We start from the raw sequence: 13,397 nt of genomic DNA, 5'->3' as shown, positions 1-13,397 counted from the left end.
GATTTGGGATTTAAAAATAAATCGATGACTTGGAACACCAAATAAACTATTCCAAGTGGCGACTCTGATAATTTAAATAATCTCATTTCGATACTTAATTAAAAAAACTCCTATATACCATCGGGTGGTAAAAAGGTGGTGTGATAGCTCTGGCGACTCTGCTGGGGAAACGAATCCAGAACTTCTGATTCATGGTTCAGAATTTGAACTTAGAATAACTATTATAGTTGTCTTGTTTTTATTATCTGATTTTTACATGTTTGAGCCTAATGTGCTAATTGCCGCTTTTTACTGCTTTGATATTTTTTGGACTGTATATAAATTGCTACGAAACCCTCCTCTCTCTGAGTCTTCTAAATCATTTGGGAAGTGTGCACTTCGTGTAACTTCTTTTCTGTTAGTGTCATATCCCAATTTTAGAACAAGGTTCGGACAAGTTGCAAAGCTGGTGAAGCTTCTATATTCCCGGTACGCTGCCCCCCCCCCCGGCTCGAGCTGTCCGGTCGGGTAAGCCAGGTCTAGAACAATACACCCAGGTTTTTAAACCTAGTAAACATAGTCTCATGTCGGATCCCTAGTAGGAACGCTTGTTTGCATCACGTGCATTTGACTTTGGGGACTCAACACAGGGGTTGGGTCCATCTAGGACAGGTGTACCCGAAATCAAAAGACCATCCTGATGCATTTTACTTGCTACTTGTACATTTATTTGCTTCTGATTGCATGTTTACCGGCATCTAGAATAAGGGAGAAAAATTGAAAAAATCAAATTGAGGTATGAGAGAGAAAATTACCCCTCGTTGGAAAATCTGATGTCCAAAAGTATCGAAACTCTACCGAAATTTTGAAAAAAGAAAAGGAAAAAATTTTGTTTCAAATTGTTTCAAAAAGAGAAAAAAAGGAAAATTGTTTCAAAAAATATTTGTTATTGTTTTCTGTTGCTCAAATTGCCCGAACTACGCAAGTTTGATTCTCACCGGATGTGGAATACAAAGGCAACCCTCACCGGGTCCAACTCCATTTTTGCAAAAATAACCCAAAAATTTGAAATATTGTTATTCTTTCATAATAAACTAGGTGATGTCGTTCTTGTATAAATAGCCAAAATGTCCCCAAAAGGGTGTCGGAAGGCTGTTTTGCAAGAATAGCCACCTATGGTCTTTTTTCAAATTTTTGGCCATTTAGTGAACACAACCCTAAAATCTTTTTTCCTGAGGTGCTGAAGGGCCGTATTTGCAAAGGTGTTTTTCCTTTGAATTGCAATTTTAATAATTGATAATCTTCTCTTGAGTCAAAATAAATCATGCTCGTTTAACCGATCGCTTTAAATAAATGTGCAGGATGAGCACTATTGAAAATGAACCCTTAACAATCCTCGAGAAAATCCCGTTAGAACTCCATATGTGATGGAATGACTTAGGGGAAGTTAGTAGAGGTGCTGTGGTAAAAGCTTTGGGCGGTCTTATTGGTCTTTTGAAGATTAAACTGAGGTTGGATATAATTGAGGCTTTAATACCTTTTTGGGACCCGGCGCATAATGTATTCTATTTTTCTGATTTTGAGCTAACCACTATACTTGAGGAAATAGCGGGCTATGCTGGTCTTAGTGGGAATCTCAGGAACCGGTACCCAGTGGCACCAAGAGCGGTGACTCCTCACAAGTTTCTGGACCTTCTGAGTATCAATCGAGAAGTCAAAGATGGAAATTTGGCTGAGGGATTTTGCACATTCTACTTCCTGTACCATCGTTATGGGGATCCCTACGGTTTTGAGGCTCTAGACACAGGTCTAACTCATTCAGGGAACAAAGGCAAATGGGAAGCATGTCGGGGATTGGCCTTCATAGAGGCATTCTTAGGCACCTTAATTTGCCCGAGAAAGGATGGACATATAGAGTTGGGGCTCGTAGGGATAGACAACTTCATGATTAAAAAGGCTAATGGCACTGTTGTCCCGATGATCCTAGCAGAGATTTATCGAGCTCTAACAGTTTGCCGAGCAGGAGGAAATTTTTTTGAGGGTTGCAACATGCTTTTACAACTTTGGATGGAAGAACACCTTTGCCATCGTCCAGGGTACATGAACTATGGTATGACTGGTCTTAACTGCATTGAAGAACATGAAAAACGGATGGAGGGTCATGAGTTTCCTGAAGGTACAGAGGCATGGTTCGCACATTTGAGTTCCTTGACTGCAAGCGGAATTGAGTGGACATTCGGTCGGCTCTCGGTCACTGAAGTCATTTATATGTCGGCCGAAGTATGTTTTCTTCTATTGATGGGTCTTCGGAGCATTCAGCCATATGCTCCACACAGGGTTCTGCGCCAGCTAGGCCGGTACCAAACTATCCCTCATGATGAAGATTTGAGTCAACAAGTCATTGAACTAGGTCAAAAAGCTGCATTCCCGGAGGAAAGGGTTCCCCAGATTTGGCATCAGTGTAGGTTCTTGGAGCCACAGACTCGGGTACGAGATTTGGCCAAAGGCAAATTAGAGCCTAGTTATACGGCCTGGTATGGTAAAATGTTCCGAGTCCATCAAGAGCCTGAATGGCCCGCCAAAAGGCCCCATGTCCAACAGTTCATTGATGGAGCCAAAAAGCAATGGGATTGGTTGGCAAAAGAGACAGGATACAGGGCCGAGATAAGAAAATTGGAGGGGCAAATCAGAGATCTAAAATTTGATTGTATTGTACAGGCTGTTGCTGATGAAGGGGAGAAGAATAAGGTGGCCCAAGAAAACAAAGCCCTTCGACCCAGATCCAAAAAATGAAGATAGCTGCTAAGAATTAGGAAAGGAGCTGAACGGATGAAAGACTTATAAACAGTCTTAGGAGGAAAATATCTGAGTACGAGGATGATTTGGAGAAATCTGAGGGTAGTCTGGCAAGGGCACGGGCATAGTTGGCGAAGAACGCAGAGGTACGGGTAGAGTTTGTCCGGCAACTGAAAAGGAAACATGATGGAGAAGTCACAAACCTGAAGAAAAATCTAACTACCCTCGAGAATGAGATGGCCAAACAAGCAAAGAACTTTAAAGTAGAGAGGGAGCATTGCTATGCACTAATTTCTCGGTGAGAAGAGGATATGCAACAGTTGCAAGATCAAAGCCATCATGACACCCAAGTGCTAGAAGCTAGGTCTCAACAAATTGGACGTTTGCTCCAAGAGAAAGGCATCATTAGGGAAAGGGTTAGAGCAATTACTGACTACATTGTCATGAAATGCCATGAATGTGAGGACATGACTAGAACCACATTCTTCATCGCAGTGATGACCTTTGTTTGTCAAATAATGAATGACCTAGATCGTCTCTAAGGGGATCTTGCACATAGGCCCATGGCGAGACCGACTGATGTCTCACGGGCCCCTGGAGCAGTTTTGGAAGAACTTATGTATTTTTAATTTTCGTTTTGATTATGTATTTCAATTTCCAGTTCTAGAGTCTATTTCGAGTTTGTTTTTAATCTGTCAATTCCTAGAAAAATATGATGGAGTCATTGTAATAGAAAAGATTAGGAGTTTTTATTTTAAATGAAATTTGAAGAAAAACCAAAAAAAAATTGTGTTTATTTATTACCGTATTTATTCCTTGAACTACGTGATGATCTGATTCACGCGGCATCGTGATACGTAGGCAATCTCCATCGGATCTGGTCATGGTTTTTAAATAACTTAAATAAAAGAGAAAATGACGAAAAGAGAAAACCAAAGGGAAAAAGAAGAAGAAAAGAGAGAAAACAAGAAAATGAGAGAAAAAAAAAAAGAAAACAAGACAAAGAGAACGAAAACAAGAGAGAAAACAATGAGAGAGTGCAAAAGAGAGCAAGAGAAAGATCGGGGAGATAAACAAAAGCCGGGATGAGGCACACAATCGTTATAAAATATGTAGAAACACATTTAACTGTATAGGTGCATCACACCCCCAATGTGCGATTCCCTATGTGTTAAATGCCTCGAACTAACCAGTTTGTTGTGTCTGCTGTTGAGTCCCAGGTTCTGTTTTAAGGTGGTTGGTTTTGTGGTAACCTGGCTTCGCACCCTTACTTTACAAGATCCAAGGGAAGTGTCCAAGTGTCATCAAAAAGTCATCTACCAACAATTCTCATCCCAGAGGATAGCCCGGTATCGATTATCCCAACCTGAGAGTTAACGGCTGCTGAAGAGAATAGTGCACACACCTCCGCATGTTGGAAATGTGGGACGCTTGGTCCAATGGTAGAGAGTCGCCTAGTGCAATACCTGGTTTCCCCAAGCTACTTCCCAGAGCAAGTGGAACGTCCACCATCCCAATAAGTTACCCGAACACCCCACTTGGATACCCCACCATGTCAGCCTATTTCGCCGGAACTCCTTCTGAGGTTCGCCCCCAGGAATTCATTTAGGGAGTGGCTTCTAACATATTCAAGGCACCACCAACCTCGGCTACGGCACAACCAACCTTGCTCAGGCCAAGCTTTGATCCATCATCCTTTACTTTCCAAGTACCACCTTTTCCATCAGACATGGCTCATTTCACCACCAATTCTTACCCTCAACAACCTCGGTATTGTCACACCTCCTTTTTCACTACCCCTGAAAGGATATATAAGGGAGTTTTTTCCAATTTAAGTGACAATCGAAACAGGATTGTTTTATTTAAAATTTAGAGTTGCCACTTGGGATAATTTATGGTGTCCCAAGTCATCGGTTTAGAATCCCGAATCGAGGAAGTTGACTCTTATTTATGGTCTGTGAACACAAAAATTCGGGTAAGGAATTCTGTTAACCCGAGAGAAGGTGTTAGGCATTTCCGGGTTCCGTGATTTTAGCACGGTCGCTTTGATCATAATTGGCTTAATCAAATTGTCTAATTACTAAATTTAGAGCCTATGTGCATTTGGCTTTTTTAATTAAGAAATTATCTTGATATAGGTCACGTGTACGTGTACCCATTTGGTTTGGCGCGTTAAGAATCATGTCACGTGAACGTGTCCATAATTAATAACGCTTTATTGTTATTAAGAATGTTTGGTCGAAGTTGCACAAACGCATACCCCGATTTTATTTTTTAGAATCATAATTATGTCACGCGAACATGTACACAATCACGATGATATATTAAACGCACATAAAGCAAACTACGATGTTCATAAGATTAAATTACTTATCTACAGTTTAAGATTACATGTGAAAGTCTAAAATTATGGAAATCATTTGTTGGAATAACCACACATTTCGTTACTTAAGATAGTGGTGATTGTATTCTAAAGTCTCAATTAGCGTCTAAGCTATATTGCCCGGTGATACATTGATTGCTTGTCAATATTATCAAATGCAACTTCCCCAAATATTAATACATGACTGTTCAAATTTACAGAAATTACAAGATTGTTTCCCAACATTAATTCCTAATTACTCAAACTACATCACAACACAACCAAACAAATAAGGTCCTAAAAAGAACACTTAAACAATCAGGGAACTAAAATGAGAACGATGATTAAAAAAACTGATTAAAATATAATATGAGCCCATTCTAAAGTTAAGAGTTGCACTAACCAAACAAAAAATGTGGCCTAATTTGGAAAAGTTAACATCGAATACATCTAAAGACAACTAGAAAATTGGCAAAGGAATTTTGATAAACTGATTCTACTACTACATGATCAAGACAGAAGGTGATACTACTATGAATAGTAATGTCTCGTAATATGAGCAAAGAAAACAAAAATGAGAACATGCCAAATTAAAACTAATGAAACGAAGAAGAGTTGGGCAGGAGACGAGGCTTCATAGCAGATGATGGTCCTAAATACGTTACTGCTTCCAAGACGACGGGAAATAAAAAGAAAAACATGACTCCTTAAATAAATTGACTACTATGATATCTAGCTAAAGCATTCCAATAAGTAGATAAAAAGACCAAGCTCTATCTTGAACATAACCACAAACACTTAAAAATTATATAGTATGCTCATACTTTATTTCAACCACAAAGTTCACAAGAAAAGTAAAGAAAAGGAAAAGATATAAATCTGAAAATTAGAGCTTTGATTGACTGAAATTTCAAGCAAAATTACACGAGCAAGATGAACCAAATTCTATGGAGAAACTGGAAACGGACGGAACTCAAACGGACCAACCCCAAACAGCAACTCCAATCAATCAACTTCGATGTATTCGAGGTCGTTGTTCTTGTCTCTCAATCATTTTCTTTTTCAGAACTGCTGCCTGAATTTTCTGTCTAAATTTTCCCTCTCTTTCTCGCTATCTATGTGTGTGTGCGTTTATCTCTGTAGGTGTGTGTTGAATACTTTTTTTGTTTTTAATTTTTGAAAAGAAAGAAGATCTGAAGGGGGAGGCATGTTAGCAATCTTAAAGATTTGGCGATGGTGGTTGTTTTCTTGTGTATGAAAGAAAATTCAGAGGTAAAGGGGGTGGGGCGAGGAAGATGGATTTCAAGGGGGTGGGGTCCTATGTATTGCGGCGGATCAGTCTCCTATGTGTATATGTCTAGGCTGATTTTTAGGGATTCTAGGTTTTAGGTTATTAGGGTTAGCTTAGTGGGTATTGGGCGAGGAAAATAGTACCTTATTTACTAATTAATCCTACTTAAATAAAATAACTATTAAAATAAGACTAACCAATAAAATAAACCTCTTTTTTTTGTATTTTTCAAATATCATATTAAAATAAAAATAAGGTTTTTTAGTTTTACGAAAGGTATATAAACTAACAACAACTAAAAAGAAGAATTTTTTTTTGTAATTTTCATTTTTTTGATAAAACAAAGTAAAAGAGACAAAACTAGTTGAAATATCGATATTAAGCATAAACTAAATATTTTACGCTAAAATGTGTGAAATCTCGGGGAGGGTCAAAAATCACATGTCTACAGCTGCCCCTCTTTGACTGGAAACGCGAAGAGTTTTCAGACAAAGAATGACTAGACAGGTTTTTTGACCCGACCCTTATTTACGAAGACCAAAACCTAAGAGGAAGGAGAATGTGACCAAGCCCTGGTATCTGAGCTGCCTACATATCCTTGGCTATAAAGGAATCAGGCCACGTGTAGTTCAGAATTAGAAACAGTGATGGAGTACCGAGGTGGAGAGACGATTGAGGTGTCGTCGAGGTTCCGGTCCGCGGTTCCTGTTATTACATCAAAAATCAAAATGAAAAAGACTAACTAAGCCTGTCAACTATGAGTTACAAGATTCCTATCTATAAGTCTTCTGAAGCTTGATCTTGAGTCTTGAATGGTTCTTCATGCAGACTTTAGATTTGAACCTTGACGCTTGCTAGCTGCAAGTGCTAGTTCATTCTTCTTCGGATCAAGACCGGACATGCAATGCTCGTGATTTCATCCATGTCTTGAGCAGTTCACATTTTTCTCTACTTCTGCATTTTGGATTCACTTCTTTTCCTTTTATTTTATGGATTATGACTAACTTCTGTTGATCATCTCAGACTATTGACTCGCATTCTTGCCACGAGCTTCTTCTGTTGCTGACTTGAATTGCATTCTGAAGTGAATTCCCTTGTTTTCCAGGCGGGTGTCTGATTTCCAAAACTTGAACTGTCTTCCTTCGAAACTTGAATCGTTTTTTCCTTGAAACTCGAACTGTTTCCTTGTTCTCCAAGTGGGCACCTGATTGCTGAACTTGAACTGTCTTCCTTCGAAACTGCTTTTCCTTGAAACATGAACTGTCTTCCCTTATTCTTCAGGTGGGCGCCTGATTGCTGAAACTTTTTGTGTTCCCTTGGAACTGCTTTCCCTTGAAACTTGAATTGTCTTCCCTTGAAACTTGAACTGTCTTCCCTTGTTCTCCAGGTGGGCTCCTGATTGCTGAACTTGAACTGTCTTCCTTCGAAACTGCTTTTCCTTGAAACTTGAACTGTCTTCCCTTGAAACTTGAACTGTCTTCCCTTGTTCTCCAGGTGGGCGCCTGATTGCTTTTCTATGTTCCCTCGGAACTGCTTTCCCTTGAAACTTGAATTGTCTTCCCTTGAAATTTGAACTATCTTCCCTTGTTCTCCAGGTGGGCGCCTGATTGCTGAAACTTTCTGTGTTCCCTTGTTTTCCATGTGGGTGCCTGCAATCAAAACAAACAACGCAAACGAATTATTTTGCCCCAGTTTGCACTAGGAAGATTTGTGAGTAGTTAGCAATATTGTAAACCACTTACACTATTGATGCAATGATGAGAGTAAACTAAATACTAGACTAGGATGTGCGTCTCCTATTATTAAAACCAAAAAACTTTGACTAGCAAATGCGTCTGCTAAAAATAAAACCTGAAAGACCTAGATCAGGAAGTGCGTCTCCTACGGGTGAAACTAGAATGAACCAAATAGGAAGTGCGTCTCCTTAAACAAACATATAACCTGAAAACCCAGACTAGGAAGTGCGTCTCCTATGGGTGAAACTTCAATGACTCAAACTAGGAAGTGCGTCTCCTACGAATGCACTCTCAATTTAGGAAGTGCGTCTCCTACAGGTGTATCCTAAAAGACCCAGACTAGGAAGTGCTTCTCCTAGGGGTGAAACTTCAATAACTCAAACTAGGAAGTGTGTCTCCTATGGGTGAAACTTCATTGACTCAAACTAGGAAGTACGTCTCCTATGGGTAAAATCTCAATGTAAGAAGTGTGTCTCCTAAAATAAAAATATAACATAAAATACCCAGACTAGGAAGTGTGTCTCCTAGGGGTGAAACTTTAATGACTCAAGTTAGGAAGTGTGTCTCCTATGAATGAATTTAAATGAACCGGACTAGGAAGTGCATCTCCTAGGGAAAAATCTCAATTTTAGGAAGTGCATCTCCTGAAAGTGTATCCTGAAAGACCCAGACTAGTAAGTGCATCTCCCAAGGGTGAAACATCAATGACTTAAACTAGGAAGTGTGTCCCCTAGAAATGAATTTAAATGACCAAAGCTAGGAAGTGCGTCTCCTAAAAAGTATAATCTGAAATATCCCTACTAGGAAGTGTTTCTCCTAACGGGTAAAATTTCAATGACTCCAACTAGGACGTGCGTCTCCTAGGGGTGAATTTAAATGACCAAGATTAGGAAGTGCATCTCTTAGGGGTGAAAAGTTCAGCGAATAAAACTCATATGATCCAAACTAGGAAGTGCATCTCCTAAGGGTAAAATCTCAGTTTAGGAAGTGTGTCTCCTACAACAAAATATAACTTGAAAACCCAAACTAGGAAGTGTTTCTCCTGGGGGTGATATGTGATCTTCTCAATAGCCTTTGCATAATTAGAATTGGGGCATTACACCTGAAAATTTCAAGCTTCCAAGCTTTGATATGAACCTAACTTCTGTCCCTTTTTCAGACAAAGAAAACTTGTGAGTTTAAACATGATGGTTGGTTTGTGGCCTTGACTTTGCAACGATTGCTTCTTCACTTGCCATGATAACTTTTATTTCAACTTGAAAGACATTGCTTGTTCATTGACTAAACATTTTCTCTGTCACCCTTATCACAAAAAATACCTCTGATCCGTTCAAACCCAATACTCTTTATCTGTTGCATTGTGCTCATGAATTGCCATTTACCGAACTTTTGCATTTCTCATGAATCCCAAAGCACGCCGATTGTTATCCATTCAGTGCGTATACTACTCTTTCTTGACTTATGTCGCTTTGATGTGCTAACCAAGCTCCATTTTGTGCAATTGGAAAGTTGTTAGCAGATTTTGAAGTCATTTCTCACTTGTTTTGACCAAACAGACTCAAGAAGAGGAAGTAAACAAGACAAAAGGAACAAAGTAAGGGACAATGGAAAGAGATGATACCTAACAAGAAAATCGCAAAGTAGAAACTTATCATATGTGGATACCAACTCTAACGACAATGACATGCACTTTTGGATTAAGTGGCCTAATCTGTCAAGCAAGTCTAATGTTCAACTCTTGTTGTACATCTTCGCCATGAAACTGGGCTTCAATGCTCCGATTATCCTATCTGATTCACGGTCCTTATTTGACTTGTAGTGCCCAAAGGCTTTTCACCATCAAGCCTCTCTCATTTTGCTCTTTCTCTCAACTTACCGTCACCTTATGGTGCCTGTAAAGGTTTTCACCGATAAGGCACTCTCATTTTTCGTTTTCTTTGTGTAGAACGGAGTGTTGCCCTTGATGAGAATCATACCTCTATCTTGCTCGACTTGGCACTCTCCAATATTGATCGGAATGTCTTTCTTTGGATCCTAATATGGGCTTTTGGATAGGGTTAGAAAGAAAGGATATCATAAAGGTTCAAAACAACTTGAATGGGTTCAAGATTACAACTTTTGGAATCAAATCTTTTCAGAACCACAACTTCTGCCCCAGTTTCTTTTCCTGGGGGCTTTTGAATTTTTATATGATGTGACCGAACCGTGAGGCTACCTATGTGTCCTTAAAAGGAATCAGGTCGAACGTAGTTCATGTCATAGGAATTGCTTTGTTTTTGTATTTTCCTCTCTTTTTTTCTTTTCTTTTCTTTACTCTTTTTCCATTTTTTTTTCTCTTTTTTTTCTTTTCTCTCCTTTTTTTTCTGTATCATATTTCTAAACTATGCTTCTGATTCCAAAAAAGGGATATGAAAGAAAATAAATAAGGCTCAAAGGGGTAACAAAAGATAAAATGTTTAGATAGTAGAATAAAATGCATTTGTCATTCCAATCTCCAAAGCATGCCAAATACAAACAACACAATTAAACAAACTAAAGAAATCATACATAATATCTTTTGACTGAATCAGAATTGATAACTATATCCACACATTTGCCTTCTATATCGGTTAACTACAAAGCACTATTGGACAACACTCTCATTACCATGAATGACCCCTGCCAATTTGGGGCAAACTTGCCTTTAGCTTCAACCTGATGTGGCAGGATGTGTTTTCATAGAGTTTCTTTATGTTCTATCTGCCCCAGTTTCACACAATTCGGGCTTGAAGTGATCTCAAAATACCCTTACTTATTTCCCTCAAATGTCCCTATCATCTTCAAAATTGTTTTATTGCTTCATGACTAAACTAATTTTTAAGACCAGACTGAGAATTATGCGTGCATGTCATGTCACTAGAGTCAGCAGGAAAAGAACTATAAAAGGGAAAGAGAACTAAACAAACACTTACTAGAAATAACAGAAAATAGAAAATTGCATTAGACAAATGGTGAAAGGGTTTGAACAACAAAATAAGTAAAATAAGCTGGGGTTACAACCCTGGAATAAAACCAGACAACACTAAACGAGCTACTACGACTAAACAAACTAGGCAAAATAAAAGGATAGAAGGGTTTGAGTCACAAAACAATATCCCGGATTACAACCCTGAAAATAACCCGGACAACAGAAATGACAACAAAATAAACCACCAAGACTCCTCCCCAACTAGCCAAGAGATGGAGCGTCTTTCCAATTACCAAGAATGACATCTTAGCCACTGAGTTCCGCATTAAAATTACTAGGACCTTCCCAAGTCTCTAGCACATTGACCTTAGCAAATTGCTTTGGGTCCCTTTTGCCAGCTCGTTCTTAAGATCAACTTTTGGCCTTCCAAAGAACTCAGAAGAGTTTTCATATTCATTTTCAACACAAATCATTCCCATGTTATGCGTCTCATTATGAACAAGCAATGGACTTTGGCTAGTATCTGCTACATCTGGATATTGCACGATAATGTCACCTACATCAATAAGCTTATGAACTGCTCTTTTCAGATGCCAACACTTTTCTGTGCTGTGACCCGGGGCATTAGAGCAATATGCGCACCTTTGAGAATAATCAAAATTCTTTGGAAGAGGGTTCGGTATTTTTATCTAAATCGACTTCAACATGTCCAATTGCCTCAACTTTTGGAACAAACTGGCATATGATTCTCCAATAGGAGTGAACGTCTTTTTTTCCTGTTGTCTTTTCATTTTGTACTCTGGCCTCGGTTGGAACCTCCTACGGGTAGGTGGTTGACATGTTTGAGGAGGCGAGTACGATATTTGTGGAGGTGGTGCAAGCCATTGTGGGTCTCGTGGGTGTGGAGCATATGGCGGTACATTGTGGATAGAGTACTGGAAAGGTGAGGCATGACCTTGGTGATTTTGTGGAGGAAAGTAGTACCAGGAAGGATTATCTGGAGTACGAGGATATTCATGGGGTCGGTATTGAGGCTAAAACCGTTTAGCAGGAATAGCCATTGGATCCTGTCGTTGGCGGGACTCAGCAACATCTTTTCTATCAATCGGAGAACTGACTCGAGCAACTTGTTTGTTCTATCTGAACCAAAACTCCCTAAAACCTTCCTTCGATTTCTTTTCCATCTGAGATAGGGAGGAGCGATCTGGGATAATGTCTTCATTGTACTGAAAGTGTCGAACAAAATCTTGAGTCATGTCATCCCATGCATGCCACTTATTGACATCTTGACAATTCCAAAGCTGCCCCAGTCAAGCTCCCACTGAAATACGCCATCAACAAATCATCTTTCCCTCCAACACTTCTCATTTCACTGCAGTAACCTCTCAGATGGGCTACTGGATCTCCATGTCCATCATATAAATTAAGCTTTGGCATTTTAGACCTTTTCAGCTTTCTGGATAGCTCATCTTTCTCCACTGTCTTAGTAGGCTTTGCAGTCTCACCTGGAGGCTCAAAATGAGGAGCATAAGAGTATGGACCTGAGGCCTTGAAAATTGGTTCTGGAGCATAGTGTTGGACATTGGGGACTTTGAACACAGTCTCGCTAGAGGATCGAGGAAGAGTAGCTGGAGGAGGAGCTACAAGAGCATGAACGTCCAAAGGAGCGGGATATGAGGTGGTTTTGGTGGGTAGAGTGTGAAAAGATTGTGGGGAGATATCAACAATAGTGGGAATCTGGATTTGTGATAGTGGTGGGATAGTTGAAGGGTTTTCAGTGTAGTTAGTGGGGAATGAAGGTGGAGGATGCCCCCTGATCCAGGCTTGGTATATTTCGGCCATCTGTCCTTTCAACCTTAAGACCTATTCTTTCAACTCAGATTCTAATTCAACAATTCCCTTAGACGGATCAATAACCCATGTGTCCAAGTCTTTGCTAGCCATGACTACCTTGCTCTTTGACCTTGTGTTGTATGCAAGAGTTACCAGTTTAAGAACCACAAACCAACCACCCTTCTGCTATAATGAGGATAACAAAGAGGAACAGAATGAATTCATCATGTTAGCGTTAGGGCATTTAACAGCTAAAAATACCACACTACGTGCAATGCACCTAGCAACAATTAACGGTTCAAGAATGACTTTGAGGATCACAAGGTCACTTGGCATCATCCCAATTTAGTTCATTTCAATCTTCTCTTTTCTTTCTTTTCTACCACTTATTGGCTTGTTCATTTTCCTCCTTTTTCCTCCTAATTATCACTCTTTTCTTTCCCCTCATTCCTC

Source organism: Nicotiana sylvestris, chromosome 1, assembly GCF_000393655.2.
Source record: "Nicotiana sylvestris chromosome 1, ASM39365v2, whole genome shotgun sequence".
In the NCBI taxonomy this organism is placed as follows: domain Eukaryota; kingdom Viridiplantae; phylum Streptophyta; class Magnoliopsida; order Solanales; family Solanaceae; genus Nicotiana; species Nicotiana sylvestris.
The sequence above is the reverse complement of the archived record's forward strand: the minus strand, read 5'-3'. Positions refer to the sequence as shown.